Raw genomic sequence first — 24,802 nt, 5'->3', positions numbered from 1 at the left:
TCATCAATTAACTCTGTCTCACAATAATTAACATCATGTTATTTTCTACTTTGTATCCGGAAAGTATACTAGAACTTTCTAACCTGATACACAGCCAGCTAGGGTTTTTTTTCTCACCCCCTAAAAATGTTCATAGCAGGCATTAAAGTCTACGCATTATGTTTTCTGGCTCATGATTTAATAAACCAGTTTGTCATTTCAACTTTTGTATTGCATAATGTTGCTGTGAGTGATGAGAGTTGGAATGTCCAGTGAGCCAGTTTTGTTCTTTCGTCAATTTATAATATAACACTGTCCCTTTAAATTTTACTTTCTTTTCTTTTATCTTTTAAATTTCTTTGATTATTTTTTTAAGAAACTTTTTATTTTCCATCAACCTTATTTTCATCTTCCATTTGAGAGTCTGAGGAAGGGCAGCTTAAGACCACTCTGATGGTTCCTAGGCACTCAGTAGCCCGAGCCGTGAGGGCCGTGGACCAGTCTTCCGTCGGGAACCGCTCTATGTAGACACATAAGGCACCTACCCCTCCAGATCAGTCTGTGACTTTGAGCTGAGGAGCAGCCAGTTCAGAAACTAGCACGGTCCATTCCCCCTGAAATCCCTCGTTGATCACAGCCTTTTCAGAACTTGTCTGCTCTTCTTTTTCAGTCTCTTCAGGATCTGTGTGGAGGTAGAGATCAGGCGTGACCTCTGATGGATGCTCATGAGAGATGGTACCACATATGCTCAGACCCACTGAGTGAGCTGGGCCAGCATCCAGCACCTCAGAGTGAGCCACTGAGTGAGCTCCCTGGTGTTGCATAGGATGGCAATGTCCACATAGCACAGAAGGGAGTCTGTGTTACATAGAGCGGTGCTGGGCAGGTTAATCCAAAATACCTCTGTGAGAGACTGGTGGTCAGCCTGCCATCAGTGACCACCGGAAGCTGTGGCTTCTGGAGGGCTGCCTGGACCTGGTAGCGAAGATTCCAGGAGTGAAGAGGCCAACAATAGGAGTGGCTTCAGTGGTAGCAGCGAACTTCAGCACCGCTCGCTGGTCAGTATTCCTGAAGGATATGACACGACAGCAGGCTTTTAATGGCAAATGACAGAAGCTGGCAGTAGAAGCCTTTCCCAGGTTCTTTTCAGATATATGATGTAGATGCCATAACTTTTCTTTTTGCATATGGAAGTCAAAGTTGGTACTACCTAAGTAGGTTCCTAATGTAAGAAATTTAAGGACATCCTACTCTTATATTTACAGGACATCCATGGCTCTGGACATTGGGAAAGTTTCCTTTTAGGTTATGATGGGAACCCAGAACAACATCATATGGGCCCCTCTTTGATAGCATGGAAAGATTTTACTTGCTGATTATTCATAACTATTGTCATTATCTTTGGAAAGAGAATAGTTAGGATAAACTGGATAGTGCACGAAAGTTAAAGCTTGCATTGAAACTGGAAGTATTATGGGTCTATGTGTTTGTCTCCTCCATAAAAATTCATGCTCCTTTAGGACATCCATATTAGTTTCTTAGTGCTGCTGTAACAAATTACCACAAATTTATTGTCTTAAAACAGCACAAATCTCCTGTCTTACAGCACTGGAGGTCAGAAGTCCAAAATGAGTGTCATAGGTGTTGACAGGATTCCTTTTAGAGGCTTTATGGAAAAGTCTATTTTGTTATCTTTTCTAGACTCTTGAGGTTGCCTATATTCCTTGGCTTATGACCCATTCCTTCATCTTCAGAATCAGCAATCACATCACTCTGACTTCTACTTTGATTACATTGAGTCCACACAGATAATCCAAGACAATCCCCCTACATTAAGGAGGTCCCCGAGATCACCCTCAGACTTTGCTAAGAGGACAGATCTCAGCACATAGTCATATAGCCATGATTTAGTAAGGTGAAAAAATACAAAGCAAAGCCAACCAAAGGAAAAGGCACATGGCACAAAGTCTAGGGGAAACCAGGTGCAGGCTTTCCAAGGTCTTTTCACGGTGTAGTAAACAGAACATGCTTAATTCTTCCAGCAATGATTTGTGACAACACATATAAAATGTTGCTGCTAACCAGAGAAGCTCATTCAAGTCCCAGCGTCCAGTGTTTTTACTGGAGTTGGTCTTGTAAGCATCCTTTGCGCGTCTTGTACCCAAACTTCAGACTCCAAAGAAGAAAGCAGGTGTTTACCATAAACCATATTGTTTGAACAAAACTTTTAGGCACAGTGAGTGGCTCTTATCAGTTGATGGTGGCAACCATATAAAATATAGATTCCCAGATGCTAGCCAAGGGCTAATTTTTCAAGATGGTCTTTTCAAGGATAGCAATTTAGGATTGCTCTGTTAACTTTTCTGTATACCATGTAAGGCAATGTATTTGAAGGCTTAAGGGATTAGGATGTGGACATGTTTGGAGGTTTTATTATTCTGCCTACAGCATGTTTATTTTATTTAGTTTTATTTTCACAGCTCTAGCCCAGTGCCTTACATATAGTGAGTATACGGGAAATGCTTCTTTGTTCATTGACCTGAGGATCATGATCTGGCATACTCCCTATAGCTCTGTCTTAGTCAATGGCATTACCATCCATCCGGTACCTAAATAGAAAATCTATTTTGACTCTTCCCTTTTTCTTGCCCTCCACATGCAATCAATCACCAAGTCCTATTGATTCTACTCTCGAGATGTCTCTTGATTCCACCCCACTCCCCCAGGTCCACTCCCCCTGCTGTAGTCTGGGCTACCAGAACTTCTCGACTATCTTTGTCTATAACCTCTAGGCTTGTTTCAGTCGTCTAGTTTTGCTTCTCTTCAATCTATTCTCCAGATAGACGCAAGTGTGTTCTTTAAGGAACACAAACTAATTGTGTTACTGCTCTATTAAAACCCTTCATAGCCCCTGTCTACTTCTCCAGACTCAATTTTTATCCCCGCTGGCCTTGCACATCATACAGCTCACAGTTACATTGAATTTCTCTCGTTTCCTAAGTGGAACATGCTCCTTCCTTACCTTTAGGATTTTATATGAGTTTGTTCCTTTGTAGCAAATACTTTCACCCTTCTTTGCCAAGTTAATTCCAATCACCCTTCACTTGAGTTTCAGTGAAAACATTTCTTCCTCAAGGAGAACTTACCAGGCATCTAAACAGGTCAGGCCCCTCTGTTTCCTGGTCCTGTGTACTCTGTGCCTTACCTAGCTTTACCTATCCCAAACATTATTATTTTGTTTATTTTCCCTGATAAATTATAATCTCCATTTTGGTAGAGACTCTGTTTTATTTTCCACTGTATTACTAATACCTAGCACATGGAATTGGATATAGTAAGTTTTCAGTTAATATTTCCTAAAGGAGTGACTAAACTAGTGCTGAAAGCTTTTACAAATGACTGCATGGTTGCTTTGGAAAACAGTCTGGCAGTGCCTCAAAAGGTCAAACATAAGAGTTACTATATAACCCAGCAATTTCACTCCCAAGAGAAATGAAAACAAAACCCACATAAAATTCATAGCAGGATATCATTATCATAATAGCCCCAAAGTGGAAACAACACAAATCCCCATTAACTGGTGAAATAAAGAAAACATGGTCTATTCATACAGTGGAATATTATTTGTCAATAGAAAAGAATAAAGTAGTGATACATGCTACAATGTGGATGAACCTTAAAAGCATGCTAAGTGAAAGAAACCAGTCAGAAAAGATCATATATTGTATGATTTATGTGAAATGTCCAGCATAGACTAATTTACATAAAAAAAGGTAAGTCAGTGATTGTCTACAATGGAGAAGTTGGAAAGAAATGGGAATGATTGCTAATGATTGTGGGTGTTTCATTTTGAGGTGATAAAAATGTTCTAAAATTGATTATGGTGATGGTTGCACAATTCTATGAATATACTAAACTCCATTGAATTATATATTTTAAAGTTGTGAATTATACAGTATGTAAATAGATTATATGTCAGTAAAACTATTATTATAAAAAAATGATTGAAGCCTGACCAGGTGGTGGCACAATGGATAGAACATTGGGCTGGGTTGCAGAGGACCCAAGTTCAAAACCCCGAGGTAGCTAGCTTGAGTGCAGGCTAATTTGGCTTGAGCATAGGCTTACCAGCTTGAATGCGAGGTCTCTGGCTTGAATGTGGGATCATAGACATGACCCCATGGTCTCTGGCTTGAACTCAAAGGTTGCTGGCTTGAAGCCCAAGGTTTCTGGCTTGAGCAAGGGGTCACTCATTCTGCTGTAACCCCCCAGTCAAGGCACATATGAGAAAGCAATCAATGAACAACTAAGGAGTCGCAATGAAGAATTGATGCTTCTCATCTCTCTCCCTTCCTGTCTGTCCCTATCTGTCCCTCTCTCTGTCTCTCTCACTGTCTCTGTCACACACACAAAAAATTAAAAACTTACCATTGCATCATTCAACTCTGAGAGACCACTAATGGTGATTTGCCTAATCTAGACTAAGAAGAACACTGACCTCAAAAAATACTTGGGTGAGTCAATCAATAACTTATCTATTGACTGGAATGTCTGGCCAGTTAGTAACTTGATCGTGAAAGTGCTTTTTCTTATGACAACCATTGTACTTTGATATACAACAGAAGAGCTTTATGCATATTTTGTCACATGAAATATTTAAAAAGAAGTGAAATTAGGATTGAGAGTCAGTAAAGTTAATTTTTATTGATTCATCAAGGACACTCAAGTAAAAGAACACCTCCCCCAACACTCACACACATACACACACATACACCTATACACGCTAGGTACAGAAGAATGCAAGGACTGATTCAGGCAAAGGTGCCAGTAGTTCAACCCATTAACTCATATTTTCTACTGTAAATGCTATATCAACCATAGGAAAAATGCAAATGGTTGATTCTTATTATTGTGAAAATAGTTTTGAACTGATAAGGACCTTGAGGACCCCTGGTAGGTAGACTGCATTGCCCACTCGTGTAGGCCACACTTTGAGAACTGCTGTCCTACATGATATATAAAATCACGGAAAGGCTTAATAACAAGTATCCAGAATGTGTTTACAGAGTTCCCTAGTACTGAGTTGTGTCCAGTGGTCCTTACTTCTAGGGTTGATAATCATCTTAATGAAGTTGGAAATGTTGGGGTTAAGTTTCTCCTTCGTGTGGTACACTTCTAATTATGGGAAGAGCATTGCTAGCTTTTCGCTGTCGGAGGATGCTTAATAGAAATCATTTCAACCTTGTTTTATCTCAAGTTTCCATGCTTTTTTTCCTTTTTGCTCTCTTATCTAGAATAGCAAAGAAGCCTAGGAGGTAGAGATAGAGTTAGGACCTTTGTGATAAGTAACCTTTTATGGCTTAAGAAATTCACAAAACTCTTTTCTGAGTATCTTTTCTGGATGCCTACATTTTGTATGGATTAAAACACTCTGGCTGCTTTACATCTGGGAATTGAGAAGCCAGCCACCAAATTCTTGATTTGAGTTTAAAAGATGATAATTCAGAGCTTAGTTGTGGGCATAGTGAACATGAATAATTCTCCCTGCAGTGATAGAAGGGAGAAGCTACCAAACCATTCTGTAATTTGCACTTAGGTTTTTAAATTGAGCTCCCATAATTTTTGACAACACTATAATATGTTAGGGACAGGTTAGAGTTTTGTATTGTGTTAACATTGCCTTTGTTTAGCTTGTTCCAACACCTTTCTTTGGGAAACACTAAAATTCATCTTTGTATTGTAGATTTCTCAGCGTGGCCAGGTGGCATTTTAAGAGCCTAATGAGAAAGATGACTTGGTTCCAAGTGGCAATGTCAAAAGACACATTGCAGCTGCCCTGTCTCGGAGGTCTGGAACGAGACCGACATTCTCAATTACTGCCCAGTGTTACATTGTCACTACTGCCTTCTCAGCATCCACCTTCTTCAAGCAGTATTCACGCCTTCTCTTCATCTGTTCGAGTGGGTGCTTTGGCATGAAGATTGCTGTGCTTTATCTCCCTAATGCATCTTGCTGTCTTTGGCACATTTGTTTGTTGGTGGTGGTGCCAGGGCTCAGCTGTTACATGACAGGCTATGATAGAGTGAATAAATTGTAGTTGGTTTTTCCTCTTGAAATACTCATCAGACTTTGTACTTCTCCTTTAAAGATGAAGGCTGCTTCTTAATAGTTACCATCCGGAAGAAGAAAAAAATGTCACAAGAAATTTATACCATTTTCACATTTGCTCATGTTGGATGAATTGTAAGGAGAAAAGTCTTGATTTTTTCATAGTATTCATTTAGATGTGGAAAAAATTCAGATTTTCTAGAAATCTCACTTTATGGGAATAAAGTGTTAAGAGTATATTGATTTGGCCAAAGCTTTTATATATATATTTAGAGAGAGAGAGAGAGAGAGAGAGAATGTCATTACTTCTAGCCTTCCTCTATACCAGAGTGTCAGGAGCCCTCAAAGGAGTACATTTTGGGAGTCCAGGAGATTGCTTTTCACTTCAATGTTATTTGAAATTTTCTGTGGATGGTGAATCTAAAAGCCTTCAGGTCAAGGTTGAGGATTTGTGATATAAACATTCTTGACCTTGCTTCCTATAAAACCACAACTTAATACTGCTGGCACTCATTACCACAGGGTAACTATCAGAATCCAGATGAAGCAGAGTCATAAATTTAGAAAGTTGAATGTTCCCTGTTTTTTATTTTTATTTATTTATTTTGTGTGTGTGTGTGTGTATGACAGAGAGAGAGAGAGAGAGAGAGAGAGAGAGAGAGAGACAAATAGGGACAGACAGACAGGAAGGGAGAGAGATGAGAAGCATCAATTATTTGTTGTGGCACCTTAGTTGTTCATTGATTGCTTTCTCATATATGCTTTGACTGGGGGGACTACAGCAGAGTGAGTGACCCCTTGCTTGAGCCAGCGACCTTGGGTTCAAGCTGGTGAGCTGTGATCAAACCAGATGAGCCTGCACTCAAGCTGGCGACTTTGAGGATTTGAACCTGGGTCCTCTGTGTCCCAGTCAGATGCTCTATCCACTGCACCACCACCTAATCAAGAATGTTCCCTGGTTTTGAACAATTAAGTTAAACCTTTTTCTCTTGCTAATGTTATTTAAATCTAAAGCCATTCCAAGTTAAAAACTATCATAAGAAAACTCCAACTCTGTAAAGTTTTTAGAATGATGTTGAAGATATGACTGACTCTAATTTGCAGTTTTAAAAAAAAATAACAAAGGGAAAAACCAGACCACATTTATGTGTTATTTTTGTCTGTGGTTCACATTTTCAGAGGAAGCCTCCACAGCATTGTGCAGACAGGGGTATGCCGAAGCTTCTTGAGGTCAGTGGCTCCTCTTATCTGTACTAAAGATCAAAATGAGCAATTTTACCAGTTAAAAGACCTTGAACAAAGTCACCTCCTCATGCCTTAGTTTCTTCAGATGTCAAATGAGGATAAGAATAGTGCTATTTCAGAAAGTTGTATAAGTATTAGATGAGTAAACATAATAAAGCACTAGAATAATGCTTGACACATAATAAACACAATCTAATTGTTAGTTTTTGTTGTATTATATAATGATTATATAATTGTAATTGAGATGATGCCAAATGTCCCCCTCCCCCCCAGAAAAGAGAAAGAAGGAGAAAGAGGGAAGGCAAGAGAAAGAGAGGGTCTTCTTCCTGATTGGGAAGGGGAGAGAAGTCGGCAGACCACAGCGGGTGTGTCCCCTGGCACTCTGAATGGTTGGAGAGTCTCCTGGAAGAAGAGGAAGACCACATGGTTCTCACAGAGGCTTCAGTTTGGGCGCAGGGCCTTGTCCATGACTTCTGTGTCCCACTGAAGGTATGGTTCTAGTCAGGCCTCAGCAGTACTTAGTGAAGATGGATGAGCTAAGACTGGGGGCCAAGGGGATCTCTTTCTATCCCTGGTGCTAAAACACACAACCTCTGTGCATTATGGAAGGAGGGAAACTTAGGCTGGGTATTTGGAGCTGGATTTAGTTTATGTGAAGATAGTAAAGAAATTCAATGTATTCTCTGCACCTGGATTGTGGACTGAGATTTATACCCTCTACATTAATTGGTTCTTGTAACGATATTATTTATAGATGAGTTCTTTGCACATTTCACATATGTCCTGAAGCATATTATGTCTTTGATGGCAGGGACCGTTTAAAAATATGTCAGCATCCTCCACTGTACCTGGAATATCTCTCTCTGTACCCAGAGAGTGTTTAGCCTATTGATGTGAGGTCCAGAGCCTCCAGACAGTGGTTCTCATCTGGTGTGCTAGGTATATCCCATCACTAAACTACATGACACAACATTTTTATCAATGTATAACATTTTGTCTTTGCTATGATTCAATACTGTCACTTGGAGCCTGTTGAGATGTATTGTGGAGTGAATGGGTGGCATGATGCAGTTTAGTCAATGTGAAACTGGCATTAAGGAAAGAGCATATGCTTACACATATGGGACCTGTGAAGGTGTAAGAGGATAAGTTCTGACCAGGAGGCACTGTCCCTCTAGAAAGGCTACAAGGGAATGATTAAAGTCATACTAGGGAAGCTTTTTGGAAACTGTGCGTTATTATTACATTGTGGTAGTGATTTGTGTTATTGTTAATGACTTTGATGATAATGATTTTGGTATTTCCCTTCAAGTATATTGCCAAATTTCTAGAATTCAAGAGTGTGATAAATTCCAAAAGGTTGAGAACTAGTGCTTTGGGAGAATTATGTCTTAAAAAAATGGTGTGAGGCACTTGAATGGTAGGTCTTGATTCTTTCAATATCATCCTGTTGGATCAAAAAGAGCAATTCAACTTGATTCACTAAACATTTCCTGTGTATTGTCCGGTGGTCAAGCAGACTCTAAGCAGCGGGGACCACTGCAGTTGCTAGGTCGACTTGCCACAGTTGCACAGATTCCTTCAGTAAAGAGACAAGCCCAAATGTATTGAGACACTTGATGCATGAGCTGCATGTTTACATCAGTTTCCCTTGTGCCCAAATTGTGTGGGTGGTCAGATGTGGGCCCAGGTGAGAACTCCACACACAGAGGAATATGTTACAGATGAGGAACCCTGAACTGAGGAAGCCCCTAAACTTACGGGGTGTGGGCAAACCGGTCCTATCTTTGTCCTGAAGAAAGACGTTATTTTTATTACTTTGTAATGCAAGCAAGTCTCTAAGGAAAGCAGGGAGATTTTATTATCCTAGAGTGAGTAAATAAATATGTTCTCTGACTAGGCTTCTGTGGCTGTTTACGATGCTAACTTCTCCAAATACAGCTGTTGCTGCTCAGTCATCTGCACACAACGTACTGGGTTGAGCACAGTGGAGGAAGCAGTGGAGACAATCAGATCTGGATTGGAGTTTGAGTTCTGCTACTTTACTAGCTGGGTCTTCCTGGAGAAGTTATTTACCATCCTTGTAAAATTTTTTTTTCCTTCTAGAGCTACTTAAAAACAAATTAGATGCTGTAAAGCAGCTAGTACTGTACTTAGCACAGTAACACATTGTGAAAGTTAGGACTGCATTAGCTCAAGTGTATCCGAGCACTTAATCAGCTATAGCTGAGAAGATTAAGGAGGTTTTTTCCTCACACAGACAAAAAGAAAAAAAAAAGGCAAGAGATAGACACCCTAGAACTGGTTCTGCTTGTCACCAATGTTGCCAGTGACAGCTTGCTGTCTTCACATTGCTCTGCCTTAGCACGTGGCTCCTGTTATGGTAACGAATGCTGTTCCTCTAGGCCTAGAAAGAAGGTGGCAGGTCTGGAAAACCTTCTACTTGCAAACTCTGCATCTTTATTCTGGAGGAAATGCCCTTCTTAGGGACTTTCTCTGTATACTAATTGGCAGGTTCTGGGTTACATGGCCACTCTTAGCTGGGGGATTGGATATTTTTAGTTGACTACACAGTTGCCCCAAACGAAACTGAAGTTCTGTTGGAAAGGAAGGTAGAACGGATATTGGTGGCCGACTGGCAGTGTCTGCCGCAGACAACCGTGTGGTTCAAGCTGTTCGCATTCTGATATGGGGCTTCAGTGAGCAATAAAACTTCCATCCTGGCAAGATGGACTCTAGTTGGAATATGCTTTCTAGTAGGCATTTATATTTAAATTTGAAAAGGTTAATTCTACTTGCTTTTGTGGTCAAAGGACAGCTATATTCCCAGTTTCCAGATTTTAGATAAGTTGAGTAGCATATTCGGTGAACTTGAAAATGGAATAGCATTAACATATTAAAGCTAATTAGGTCTAATGGAAAGCCTTATTGCCCCTAACATAGGCAGCCTAATTACCTTATATTTTAATTTTCTCTTTTTCTGTAACAGGTACTGAGGGGCATCTTCAATGAATTGGTTCTCTGAATTTTGGCTTTGAGCTTCTGTTTCCATCTTTATATTATCAAGAATTGGTCAACTGAGTATCAAGTCATTCTGTGTAGCCAAGTTTCTTGGATGTGAGTGAACCTATTAAATTCAGGAATATTTATTTCAGCCTTTCTCTCTGATATAAATGTATTTCTCACTCCTTAATAGAGGATACTGGAAATAATTTACCCCAATTTTGATGATTCAGAATTACCTTTTGAATAGTCATTATGAAATTTTTTAGTCATGAATCTTGAGGTAAAACTCCTATTGTCAACTTACTCTGCTTACTTGCTTCTTTCTCATAGAATAAAGCTTAATTGTGAGATCTTTTGGGCCAGTGTAATAGGCCTCCTTCAAGAGCCTTTATCACCTTCAGAGAAGTCATCAGTGTCTTCACTTTTGCTTCCCTTGCTCTTGACTTTTCATCCCTGTTTGAATAATTATTTTTTAAGTCTGTAACATCTATAGTTGGACCATAAGCTCTAACCTGTGATCTTGCCTCATCCTCTCTTCTCATTTGTACTAATTTCATTAATAAAGTGAGAAAGAGAATCTCCCTCTTCCTTTCAAACACTTTCAGAGGTATTTTAAGTGGGCTTACTCCAGGGTAGATGTTGGCAAATATTTTCTGTAAAGGACAGTTACTATAGGTCTTAATCTTTGTGGGCCATGCACAGTCTCTGTCACATACCCTCCCCATATATCTGCGTCTTTCATTCTCACTTGGAGGGCTGTACCAAAACAGACCATGGGTCAGAGTTGGCCGGCGGCTGAATTTTGGTGATCCTTGCTCCGAACATGCAGTTCTTTATCATTAGAGCCATTGTATCCAAATTTTTAGAGTGGGCCTTTATTATTAAAAGTTTTGAGAATGTATTCATGATTTTTATGTATAAAATAACTATATTTTACTGAACTAATAAATTACGTGCATTATGAAACATGCACAGAAATAGAAATTTAAAAAGCATGAGATAAATTATGAAAATAAATAGAAGCCCTAGAGGTTCTTACTGTGCCTCAGAAGATCATCTTGCTTGCTTCTTGAGGAGTTTACATTTCATCTTGGAGTTATCTCTACTAGGAAAAAAGATGACATGTCTCACATGACACCAGCCCTACAGTATTCTAGATCTTAATATCAGCTTTTACCTTGAGCCTACTTAAACCAAGTGAACTTGATTCATTGGGAACTGCCAGAATAAAGGTTATAAAATATTACAAGAATAGACTTTAAAAAAATCATTTCTCTAAAGTTATTCAGAGAATAAACTATGATCTAAAAGGAGCTCCTCAAGACCATGAAATTCCCTTTCAGGAATATGATGTACTAACCATTTTTCACTGGTGAATATGTCGTCTTCTAATGTGATGTTTCACTTGAAATGCCAAGGCCACCTTTCAGGAAACAGCACACAACACAGGGAAATGCATTTACTTATAAAACTGAACCTTTTAGTGAGCAATAGCCTAGAACACAGTGCTTTCCAATGTTTTCTATGAGCCGTTACTGAACGTGTCTTGCATTAGACCCCTAGATTTTTAATCTTGGGTTCATGGATTCCATAAGGGACTGTCGGTGAATTTTAATGTATCAATGAACACAAAATTTTTATGGAGTGTATGGATGTAATAATATATCTGTATTTCTGGGAGTGTGGCCCATAACTATCTATTTAGGAACCAGAAATCACACCAGCTGTTTTACCAGAGAGAATTTTATATAAGGAACTATTAACTAAGTATAAATTATGAACAAGGTAACTGGAAAGGCAAAAAGAGAATTCTAAGTTATCTGAAAGCAATTTCAGGAAGCTGCTGCTATTCTCAGACCTGGAGAAACATAGAAAAGGGGCTGGTATAGTTAAAATTTAGAAATATGGGGAAGGGACCCTACAGACCTGAAACTAAGATCTCAGAGGACCCTCTCTTAACACGGTGCTGGGATGCTGGGACCCAGGACTCCCCGGTGGAACGAGGGCGTCCTGGAGCTCGTTCTTCACGCTAGACTCATCTGCGCCCTCAGAGCTGGATTCCGGGCTGGGTGAAAACGCATAACTGGGGCTGTGCTCAAGGAAACCTCGAGTTGAAAGGGAAAATGCATGGCCTTCCTTCCTCTGCCCAACCCGCAGTCTCCCTGAGGTGCCCCCTCTTGGTGGACTCCAACAGGCATCAGCTGGCGAAGTAGAAATGGGATTTGCAGCATCTCAAAGCTGGGTGGATTTAAAGCTCAGAGATAGTAGCCTCATTACTGGACATGGTCCATAGATTTAATCAAATTCTTAAAGGGGATTGGAACTCCAAAAGTTAAAACCTCTACTTGCTACTTCTTAATATTTAGAGAAGAGGATTACTTTATGAATGAAGGTGTTGCTTCCTAGGAACAGATAAATACGACTTTGAATATTCTGAGTACAGTTGACCCTTGAAAAACATTTAAACTAAGTCCATTTATATGCAGTTTTGTCCTCAATAAATACTGTAAATGTATTTTTTAAATTATTTTTCAATAAGATTTTTTTTCCTCTAGCTTACTTTAGTATAAGAATACAGTAGAACACAAGCCCTGGCTGGATAGCTTAGGTGGTTGGAGCCTTATTCTGGAGCGTGGAGATTGCTGGTTCGATTCCCTGGTCAGGATACACAAAGGAGCAGCTGGATGTTCCTGTCTCTCTCTCAGCAAAAAACAAAAACAAAACAAAAAAAGAATGCAAAATAATACATATATGAAATATGTGTTAAATCAATCATGTTATTGGTCAACAATAGTCTGTTAGTAGTTAAATCTTGAGGGAGTCAAAATTTTTTTCCTTTTTTTTTAATAAATAAATTTTTATTAATTTTAATGGGGTGATATCAATAAATCAGGGTACATATATTCAAAGAAAACATGTCCAGGTTATCTTGTCATTCAATTATGTTGCATACCCATCACCCAAAGTCAGATTGTCCTCCGTCACCTTCTGTCTAGTTTTCTTTGTGTCCCTCCCCCTCTCCCTCCTCTCCCCCCCCCCCCCCCCGTAACCACCACACTCTCGTCCATGTCTCTTAGTCTCGTTTTATGTCCCACCAATGTATGGAATCCTGCAGTTCTTGTTTTTTTCTGATTTAGTTATTTCACTCCATATAATGTTATCAAGATCCCACCATTTTTTTGTAAATGATCCGATGTTATCATTTCTTATGGCTGAGTAGTATTCCATAGTGTATGTATATGTGCCACATCTTCTATATCCAGTCTTATATATTTTTTTACAGTGATTAAAGCCTGTAAGCAAACTCTTGGCCAATACAGCAAGAATCCATAAAAGAGTAGTGTCCTTAACATGTTCACCAAGTCCAAGTTGGCACCATCACCATTCCAAATACCTGTGAATGCAACCCAACCCCAGTTCAGTCCGTTAGGAGCTGTTACAAGGAGCAGGAGTCCAGGAAAAGTCCATATCCAGGAAAAGTCCACATGGCACTGGAATTGTTGTCATAATTCTATACTCATGTTCAAGTCCCAATGACTGCTGCTTCTAGCTGGTAATGATTCAGGTAGACTGGAAAAGCTATCTGCAGTATGTGTGGAGATGGAGCTTCTGTTCTCCTCTGCCTGGAGAGATGAGACCAGGTTGCTTTTCCCTGGAGCTCTGCGACTGTGGCATGGCAAAGAGAACCTTGGGATACACTAAGCTGGGTGGCAAAGGTAAATTTATAATAGAAGTTGGCAAAAGGAGGAAAGAGAGCTCTAAATTAGGAGTAGGTCCCAGCCTGAAATATGAGTGGGGCATTGAGGTAGGAGGAATAAAGGAAACACTATATATTAAGCAAAGCAGCAGAAAATAGGACTATCAACACCCACAACAGAGATCTTTGAGGGAAGAATAAAAAACCTGACTATTCAGGCAAGACATAGTTAAGTGGTCCTTGTGCAAATGAGATCAGTTTACCTGCTTCTTGGAAGAAATACCCTAGGCTTGTCCACAGTATCGTAGATGGGGCTGATGGCCCTGGGCCCCTTCAGCCTTCAGTGGCAAACCCCAGCATTCTGGGCAAGGTTAGGTCATAGGTGGCTGGAGCAGGGCTGGAAGAGACTGAACCCTCCCTTAGAGGAGTGAGAGGGAAGCCTACCTTCCAGTGTCCCTTTTTCCTCACAGCAAAGGCATGTAAGCCTGGCAGGCTTTAGCTCAATGACCTTCCTATTCACTATTGAAGCAGGACCCAGATGGAATCCTATGAGACCCCTTTGGGGCATTGGAGCCTTTAAGGGCGTATCCTAAAAGCTGGTAGTTCACCTGATCTCTATTGGGCTTTTTCTGCCTCTTGGTACCTTAAAAGCCATGCTCAGAAGATCTCGCTGAGGGGTTTGAGGATCCCCACCTGCCTAAATAACCTTTTCCATATATCTGGAGCTATTTGGAAAAAGACAAAACAGTGTTATTAGTTGGATCAAATAAAAGAAGGTAGAAGTTTGCAGGAGAAAAAGATTTGGCATCTCCTGTTCATCAGCATTCAAAAGAAATTAAAAATTTTTTTAAATAAAAAGCATGATATGGTAGACCCATAGGAGTTCCAGGATATGACTACCCCCTTTTAAATTTTTTTAAATTGACCTTAAAATACTTGCTGGGTACATTTTGATAATACCTTGACTTTAAAGATTGTAAGAAATACCCATAATTCAAAAGGTTTGACAAAATACAGTAAATGCTTTTGCTACATATGCAGGAGCATTGTCAGTTTAACCAGTTTAGGAAATCCAATAATAGAAAAATGCATACAGACAATGAGCTATAACATGTTTAGCAGCCTCTCCTGTTCTGACAGAGGTTACTATAAATCCAGAATAGGTATCCACTGTAACGTGGACATAGGACTGTTTGCCAAATGAAGGTATATGAGTAACATCCATTTGCCAAAGTTGTCCTGGTAGGAGTCCTTGAGAATTAACTCCAAATGAAGGGAGAGATTGTAGTATAGGACCCTTTGGACAGGATTTCCCAATCTGCCATGCTACTTCCCGAGAAAGTTGAAACTGTTTACACAGGGCTGCAGAGTTCTGGTGATTAATAGTATGAGACTGAATTGCTCCATCTGTCATGGTTGCTCCAAATAATTTTCTTTTGGGTAGCTTGATCAACAAGGGCATTCCCTTGTGCTAAAGCTCCAGGGAGCATGGAGTGAGCTTGAGTATGTCCAATAAAACATGGAGCTCTATGTTGACATACAAGTCTTTGAAAAAGGAGGAACTGCTGAAATAGTTCATCAGCAGTTGTCCCTAAGACATCAGTCTTTATAGTGGAAACAACCATAAGTAAATATTTGCTGTCTGTATATAGTATAGATTAAAGGAGGAATATGGCAAATGCTGAAAAGCCATGATAATGACATATAATTCTAGTCTTTGAGCTTATTTTAAGTTGACTGTTTCAGTATAAAGTTGTCCATTGATTTGCAAAAGCAATTTGCCATTTAGTGGAAATTTTCCAGATCCATTGTTGTTGATCCTTTGAAAAAACAACAATAATTTTGAGGCTCAAAACCTATAAGCTGTAAGGGTTGCCTATGCCCCTTGATATTCCAGGAGGCAACAAGATCAAATTATGGAAGTGTATTCCATGGGCTATTAGATGGTTCAATGTGCCCAAGCTTTAGCTGCTCTTGTACCAATTGAGCAGCTGCCCTAAGTTTCTCCTGAGAAAGGGGCCATTGGTCTACCCATATAGGATTATCTGATTTCCAAGTAATTGGGTCTGCACAATGCATTATTGGGGTAGCAGGAGCTACCAAGACCCCTATGCTAAATTTTGATATCCTAATCCACACCTTCTGGTATTGGGTACCACTTCTATGGAGGTGAGAATTCCTCGCTGTTCTTTCCCTAGAAATTAGTGGGCAAAAATCTCCGATCAAGCATCTGAATACTGACTAAACCATTAGGACTGACAAGCAGCGCTCCTGTACTTTTCAAAACATCTCTAACCCACAAATTAACTGGCCATCCAGGGAGCACATAAGGCTTAAAAAATCCAGAATGACTTTCTTAATCTTTCCAATGTAGAAAACTAGAACTTTGTTGAGGGGATTTACTCTGCCCTATACCTTGTAATTCTGTGGCTGCTGCATGAGTGGGCCAGGAAGGAGGCCCATGTAGCTTAGCAATAACAGATACATCAGCTCCAGTATCTAAAAGTCCTTTAAAAAATTTAGTCCCGTGTATTACTAGTTCCATTTCAGGGCGTTCCTGACCTATTTTTTTTAATCCAATTGGCAAAATCAGAGGAGCTAAATCACCAATTTTCTTGGGGCCCCTTTTGCAGGATGTGGCAAATTCTGTGAGAAGCAGAATTAGCATCCTTATACTATTCTAACTGCCTGAATTAGCCGTGAGACAAATCTTTTTTTTTTTATTAATTTTAATGGGGTGACTGATAAATCAGGGTACATATGTTCAGAGAAAACATCTCTAGGTTATTTTGACATTTGATTATGCTGCATTCCCATCACCCAAAGTCCAATTGTCTTCCGTCACCTTCTAACTGGTTTTCTTTGTGCCCCTCCCCTCCCCCAACCCCCTCCCTCTCCACCCCCCACACTCTTGTCCATGTCTCTGAGTCTCATTTTTATGTCACACTTATGTATGGAATCATATAGTTCTTAGTTTTTTCTGATTTACTTATTTCACTCAGTATAATGTTATCAAGGTCCAGCCATGTTGTTGTAAAAGATCTGATGTCATTATTTCTTATGGCTGAGTAGTATTCCATAGTATATATGTACTAAAGCTTTTTAATCCACTCGTCCACTGATGGACACTTGGGCTGTTTCCAGATCTTCACTATTGTGAACAATGCTGCCATAAACACAAGGGTGCATTTCTCCTTTTCAAACAGTGCTATGGTGTTCTTGGGGTATATTTCTAAAAGTGAGGTAGCTGGGTTAAAACGCAGTTCAATTTTTAATTTCTTGAGGAATCTCCATACTGTTTTCCACAGTGGCTGCACCAGTCTGCATTCCCACCAGCAGTACAGGAGGGTTCCCTTTTCTCCACATCCTCGCCAGCACGTATTCTGTGTTGTTTTGTTGATGAGTGCCATTCTGACTGGTGTGAGGTGATATCTCATTGTGGTTTTAATTTGCATTTCTCTAATGATTAGTGATGTTGAGCATTTTTTCATATGCCTATTGGCCATCTGTATGTCCTCTTTGGAGAACTGTCTATTCATTTCTATTGCCCATTTTTGGATTGGATTGTTTGTCTTCCTGGTATTAAGTTTTACAAATTCTTTATAAATTTTTGTTAGTAACCCCTTATCAGATGCATTGTCAAATATATTGTCCAATTGTGTAGTTTGTCTTTTTATTCTGTTCTTATTGTCTTTAGCTGTGCAGAAGGTTTTTAGTTTGATAAAGTCCCATTTGTTTATCCTGTCTTTTATTTCACTTGCCTGTGGAGACAAATCGGCAAATATATTGCAGGAGAGATGTCAGAGAGCTTACTGCCTATGTTTTCTTCTAAGATGTTTATGATTTTACAGCTTACATTTAAGTCTTTTATCCATTTTGAGTTTATTTTTGTGAATGGTGTAAGTTGGTGGTCTAGTTTCATTTTTTTGCAGGTAGCTGTCCAATTTTCCCAACACCATTTGTTGAAGAGTCTGTCTTTACTCCAATGTATGCTCTTACCTCATTTTCAAATATCAATTGTCCATAAAAGTGGGGTTTTGGGGGGTTCTCTGTTCTATTCCATTGATCTATATACCTGTTCTTAATCCAGTACCAGGCTGTTTTGAGCACAAAGGCCTTATAATATAATTTGATATCCGGAAGTGTGATACCTCCCACTTTATTCTTCCTTTTCAAGATTGCTGAGGCTATTCGTGTTCTCTTTTGGTTCCATATAAATTTTTGGAATATGTGTTCTATGTCTTTGAAGTAAGTCATTGGTATTTTAATCAGTATTGCATTGAATTTATAAATTGCTTTGGGTAATATAGACATTTAAATTATGTTTATTCTTCCTAACCATGAGAACAGTATATGCTTCCACTTGTTTGTATCTTCCTTGATTTCTTTTATCAATGTTTTATAATTTTCTGAGTACAAGTCTTTAATCTTCCTGGTTAAATTTATTCCTAGGTACTTTACTTTTTTGGTTGCAATGGTAAAGGGGATTGATTCCTTAATTTCTCTTTCTGACAGTTCATTGTTAGTGTATAAAAATGCCTCTGGTTTCTGAGTATTAATTTTATATCCTGCCACCTTGCTGAATTCATTTATCAGGTCTAGTAGTTTTTTGACTACGAATTTAGGGTTTTCAATATACAATATCATATCATCTGCAAATAATGATAGTTTTATTTCTTCTTTTCAATTTGGATACCTTTTATGTCTTCTTTTCTTGTCTGATTGCTGTGGCTAGGACTTCCAGAACTATGTTGAATAAGAGTGGTGAAAGGGGGCACCCCTGCCTTTTTCCTGATCTTAAGGGGATTTATTTTAATTTTTTCCCATTGAGTATGATGTTGGCTGTGGGTTTGTCATAGATGGCTTTTATCATGTTGAGGTATGTTCCCTGTATTCCCACTTTGTTGAGAGTTTTGATCATGAATGGGTGCTGGATTTCACCAAATGCTTTTTCTGCATCTATTGAAATTATCATGTGGTTTTTCTCCTTCCCTTTGTTTATGTGATGAATCACATTGATTGATTTGTGAATATTGTACCAGCCTTGCCTCCCAAGAATGAATCCCACTTGATCATGGTGTATGATTTTTTTCATATATTGTTGGATCCAGTTTGCTAATATTTTGTTGAGGATTTTAGCATCTAAATTCATCAGGGATATTGGCCTATAATTTTCTTTTTTTGTGTTGTCTTTGCCTGGTTTTGGAATCAGAATTATGCTTGCCTCATAAAAGGAGCTTGGAAGTCTTCCATCCTCTTAAATTTTTTGAAATTGCTTGAGAGGGATAGGAGTTAGTTCTTCCTTGAATATTTGGTAGAATTCACTTGTGAAGCCATCAGACCCAGGACTTTTCTTTTTTGGGAGTTTTTTGATAACTGTTTCAATCTCATTTGTTGTAATTGGTCTGTTTAGGTTTCCAGAATCTTCCAGATTAATTTTTGGAAGATTATATGTTTCAAGAAATTTGTCCATTTCATCTAGGTTCTCTAGTTTTTTTGATGTACAGTTCTTCATAGTATTTCTTTACAATATTTTGTATTTCTGTTGTGTCAGTTGTTATTTCTCCACTCTCATTTCTAATTTTATTTATTTGAGTCCTCTCTCTTTTTTTCTTGGTGAGTCTGGTTAAAGGTTCATTGATGTTGTTTACCTTTTCAAAGAACCAGCTCCTGGTTTCATTGATCCTCTGTATTGTTTCTTTAGCCTCTATGTCATTTATTTCTGCTCTGATCTTTATTATTTCCTTCTTTCTACTAGCTCTGGGCTTTACTTGCTGTTCTTTTTCTAGTTCTTTTATATGTAGGGTCAAGTTGTTTATTTGAGCTTTTTCTAGCTTCTTGAGTTATGCCTGTAATGCTATGAACTTCCCTCTCAGGACTGCTTTTGCTGTGTCCCATAAATTTTGAGTTGATGTATGCTCATTATCGTTTGTTTCTAGGAATTTTTAAATTTCTTCTTTGATCTCATTGGTAATCCATTTATTATTTAATAACATGCTATTTAGTTTCCAAGTGTTTGGGTATTTTTCAGTTTTTATGTTGTGGTTGATTTCTAGTTTCATGCCATTGTGAGGAGAGAAAGTGCTCGATATGATTTCAATCTTCAATTAAATATGTTGAGACTGCTTTTGTTCCCTAAAATGTGGTCTATTCTAGAGAATGTACCATGAGCACTTGAAAAGAATGTATATTCTGCTGTTTTAGGGTGAAAGGTTCTGAAGATATCTATTAAATCAAGTTGATCTAGTATGTCCTTTAAGTCTGCTGTTTCTTTGTTAATTTTCTTTCTTGAGGATCTATCTGGTGATGTTAGTGGGTATTGAAATCCCCTACTATTATAGTATTGCTGTTGATCTTGCCCTTTAAATCCATCAAAGTCTGCTTTATATATTTAGGTGCTCCTATATTAGGTGCGTAGATACTTATAACGGTTATATTTTCCTGTTGGATTGCTCCCTTTATCATTATGTAGTGACCTTCTTTATCTCTAACTATAGTCTTTGTTTTAAAGTTCATTTTGTCTGATATAAGTATTGCTACCCCAGCTTTTTTTTCATTTCCACCTGCGTGAAATAATTTTTTCCATCCTTTTATCTTCAGTCTATGTGCATCTTTTGTTTTAAGGTGTGTCTTTTGTAGACAGCATATGTATGGGTCCTATTTTTTTTTTTTTTTTTTTGTATTTTTCTGAAGCTGGAAATGGGGAGAGACAGTCAGACAGACTCCTGCATGCGCCCGACCAGGATCCACCCGGCATGCCCACCAGGCGCGACACTCTTCCCACCAGGGGGTGATGCTTTGCCCCTCCGGGGGGTTGCTCTGCCGTGACCAGAGCCACTCTAGTGCCTGGGGCAGAGGCCAAGGAGCCATCCCCAGCTTCTGGGCCATCTTTGCTTCAATAGAGCCTTGGCTGCGGGAGGGGAAGAGAGAGACAGAGAGGAAGGAGGAGGTGGGAGTGGAGAAGCAAATGGGTGCTTCTCCTATGTGCCCTGGCTGGAAATCGAACCCGGGTCCCCCACACACCAGGCCGATGCTCTACCGCTGAGCCAACCGGCCAGGGCCTATTTTCTTATCCATGCAGCTACCCTATGTCTTTTGATTGGATCATTTAATCCATTTACATTTAAGGTTATTATTGATATATAATTGTTTATTGCCATTTTATTCTTTAAAACTGTATTTCTGTTTTGCTATATTCTTTTTCTTCTTTGATCTGTTTACAACAGGTCCCTTAGCATTTCTTGCAGCCTTGGTTTGGTTGTAGTGAATTCCTTGAGGTTTTTTTTTTTTTTTTTTGTCTGGAAAGCTTTTTATTTCTCCTTCAATTTTAAATGATGGCCTTGCTAGATAAAGTAGTCTTGGTTATAGGCTCATGTTCTGCATTACTTTGAATATTTCTTGCCATTCCCTTCTGGCCTCAAGTGTTTCTGTTGAGAAATCAGAAGTCATCCTTATGGGGGCTCCTTTGTAGGTGATAGTCTTTTTTTCTCTAGCAGCTTTTAATATTTTCTCTTTATTGCTTAGCTTTGGGATAGAAAGAACAAGGGATAGAGACATGGTCTCTATCCATGACCTATGACATGAAAAATCACCGTTGTACTTCAACTATAATATATTTTAATTATGATGTGTCTTGTTGTTTATTTCTTTGGGTTTCTCTTTAATGGAGTTCTCTGTGCTTCTTGAACATGTGAGATGTTTTCCTGCCTTAATTGAGGGAAGTTTTCAGCTACGATATGCTTGAACAAAGTCTCTATCCCTTGTTCTTTCTCTTCTTCTTCAGGAACCCCTACGATGCGGATGTTATTTCTCTTCATGTTATTACAGAGCTCTCTTAGAGTTTCCTCAGACTTTTTGAGTCTCTTTTCTTTTTTTCTGCTCTGCTTCCATGCCTTTATTTATCTTGTCCTCTAACTCCCTGATTCAATTCTCAGCTTCATCCATCCTGCTTTTAATTCCTTCCATTGTGTTCTTCATTTCTGATATTGTATTTGTCATTTCTGAGTGATTCTTTTTTATTATTTCAATGTCCTTTTTTATATTTGCTATCTTTTTATTTAGGTGTTCGCAATGACCATTTATTGTTGTTCTAATATCTTTGAGCATTCTAACAATCGTTATTTTAAACTCTGCATCTGGTAATGTGGTTATATCTGATTCATTCAGGTACTTTTCTGGGGATTTCTCTTGATTCATTTGTGTTGCATTTCTCTGCCTTCTCATTTTCTCTGTATAAAGGAAAGTTTTGGCCACTGGAGTCCACTGGGTATGGCCTCTGTTCCCTAGGTATGGTCTGTCTGCAGGCCCGCCACCCCCTCTGCTGTTGCTGCCTAGGGCGTTTGGGTATGGGCGTTGCTGGTGTCTGCCCACTGGAGCTGTTGCTGTGGTTTCAGCCTCTCCTTCACATTAGTGTGTGTGATCACGTGCTCAGGTGTACAAGCCTTGGTGGCCTTGGCCTTTGCCCTGCCCCCGTGTGTGGCATTATGCTTTGCCCTGAGAGCAGTGGCCAGCACATTTGCTCAGCTGTGGGTCTCCACCTGTTTCCAGGCTTTTGCCTCACCCTTGCAGAAGAAGCCTGCTCGTGGGATGGCTGCAAGCCTTGGCTCCACAGGCTAGGTGGGACTGCGTGCCCACACTCAGTAGCAGGACTCTGCCTGTTCTGGGTTTTTGCTCCACCCCCGTGGGAGGAGCCGGCTCCCAAGTCAGGTCACAAGCCTCGGTTCTGTGGGTGGGGCAAGGCTGTGCTCCTACACCCTTGCTCAAGGGCTGGTCTCCACCCCTTCTGGGGTTCCCGCCCTTCTCCCGCAGGCTGGATTGCAGGCTGCCTACAGCTGGGCTTGACCACTTTTGCACGCCCCCTCCTCCTCAGCCGGGCAAGACTGAGCCCCAGTGGTGGCCAGCCGGCTTCCGCCCTTGCCGACAGAACCGCGCTTCCATGTCCTGCCGCCATCCACCCTCTGGCAAGCCCTCAGCCTTGTGGGGTGTGGGCGCTGCAGCTCAGACCCTAACACTCACTACTGTAGTCCCAAAAGCTCCCTCCTTCTAAGCGACTCTGCTCTGAGTGCCGCGGGAGAGCTTGTTTGGCTGGTGTCCTGCTTCCCTTTGCTGGTATTGCTGTTTCCAGGGGAAATATTCACTTCAGATTTGGGGAGTGACTCGTCCCAGGGGTTAGGGTGGCTGTCTCCCAAAATGTTTCTCCCTGTGCCTCCTAGATTACACTCTCTTCCTGCTACTCTGGTACTCTCCTCTCTCCCCGTCCCCCGGAGCCCCGGGTAAGTGGTTGTGAGAGAGGTGTTCTGCTCAGTCCCTTTAAGAAGAATCCTGGGTCTGAGAAATCTGTCTCTTTCTCACAAACTGTATCCTTACTTGTTTCCAGCTAAATACTGTCCATACGCCTCTTCTGGGCTCTGGGGCTGCAGGCTGGGGCTTTGTTCCTGGGGCTCAGGACCCTCCCCTCTCTGCTAAACTCACTTCCCACCACACAAGTCTCTCCCGGCTGCTGTTCGCTTCAGGGAGCTGGGCAGCCCTCTCTGCATTTCCGCTTTTCCTACCAGTCTTGGTGTGGCTTTTTCAGTGTTCCTTGGTTGAAGAGTCCTCTTAGTTTAGTCAAAAGTTGGTTTTTCCAGATGATAGTTCTTAAAATTAGTTTGTAATCCACTTTGGTTCTGGGAGGTAGATGTTGGTACGTCCGCCTACTCCAGCGCCATCTTGTCTTCTGGGAGTCAAAATTTATACATGGATATTTGACAGTGAGGGGGTTGGTGCCCTTGACCCCTGAGCTGTTCATGGGTTGACTGCATTTTATTTCCTTGTGTTTTGGTATTGCATAAAGCAGACAAACCAGTAATTACTCTATCATGAATGTTCTGGAACTGAACTTCTGAAATTATGTAATGAGGTCCCATTTCTTTTCCTTTAATGACCTGCTTGTTTTCTTTGACTTTGTCTGGAAGTGAATTTACTTCTTAAGAGAATGTAGTATACCATCTGTGGTGGTCATCAACACTAGGATTCCTGGGGTCCTGTCTGTGAGCTCCCTGGCTTTTCCGGCCACGCAGATGCAGACGTTAGAGCGGAGGTCGTCAGGCAGCCCGCCCAAGCCCATTAGCCAGTCCGGGTTTAGGAAGAGGACATCTCTCTCGGGTGTTGAAGTTAGAAGGCATGAGCCAGAAGCTGCCTCCAGCCCGTTTCTCACCACTTTGAAGAAAGTGGGAATTGATCCCATCCAGTGAGGAAAGCAGAGAGGAGTGGCCCCAGCCCTTGTAAATACAGTTTGCTTATATGAATCAAACTTACTTTCTTTTTCCTCTTCAGCTTGTTCAGGGTGATTTTCTATCACTGATTTCCAGTAGAGGCCTGCCTAAAGTAGCTCTGCTGTTTTGCATACAACTGCTTTTATATACACCATTTGGACAATCTCCCAGGGACTCTGCTGCTGTAGCAGTAAATGGGTGATGGAACTTATCTCCAACATTGTTTGAGAAGTAAAAAAAAAAGAATTTATGTAAAGCACTTAGCACGGTGCCTATTATAAAGTACACATTAGAAAAAATTATTGTGGAGCTATTGTTGTATCAGTAGGCTAGCTTGTTACTAGACTGTGTTGTGTGTAGCAGTTTCTCCCTGAGTCGCTCTTTTTCTTTTTTGTAGCGAGAGAGACAGAGAGAAAGACAAAGAAAGGGACAGACAGACAGGAAGGGAGAGAGATGAGAATCATGAATTCTTTGTTGCAGCACCTTAGTTCATTGATTACTTTCTCATATATGC

General features: G+C 40.1%; 1 pseudogene; it reads right to left on the bottom strand.

Annotated features, from left to right (window-relative positions):
- Positions 1-533: 533 nt before the first annotated feature.
- Positions 534-24,260, bottom strand: LOC136388457 (small ribosomal subunit protein uS2-like; annotated as a pseudogene).
- Between the last annotated feature and the right edge of the window lie 542 nt (positions 24,261-24,802).

The sequence above is a fragment of the Saccopteryx leptura genome, chromosome 1 (genome assembly GCF_036850995.1).
Source record: "Saccopteryx leptura isolate mSacLep1 chromosome 1, mSacLep1_pri_phased_curated, whole genome shotgun sequence".
In the NCBI taxonomy this organism is placed as follows: Eukaryota; Metazoa; Chordata; class Mammalia; order Chiroptera; family Emballonuridae; genus Saccopteryx; species Saccopteryx leptura.
The sequence above is the reverse complement of the archived record's forward strand: the minus strand, read 5'-3'. Positions and strand labels throughout refer to the sequence as shown.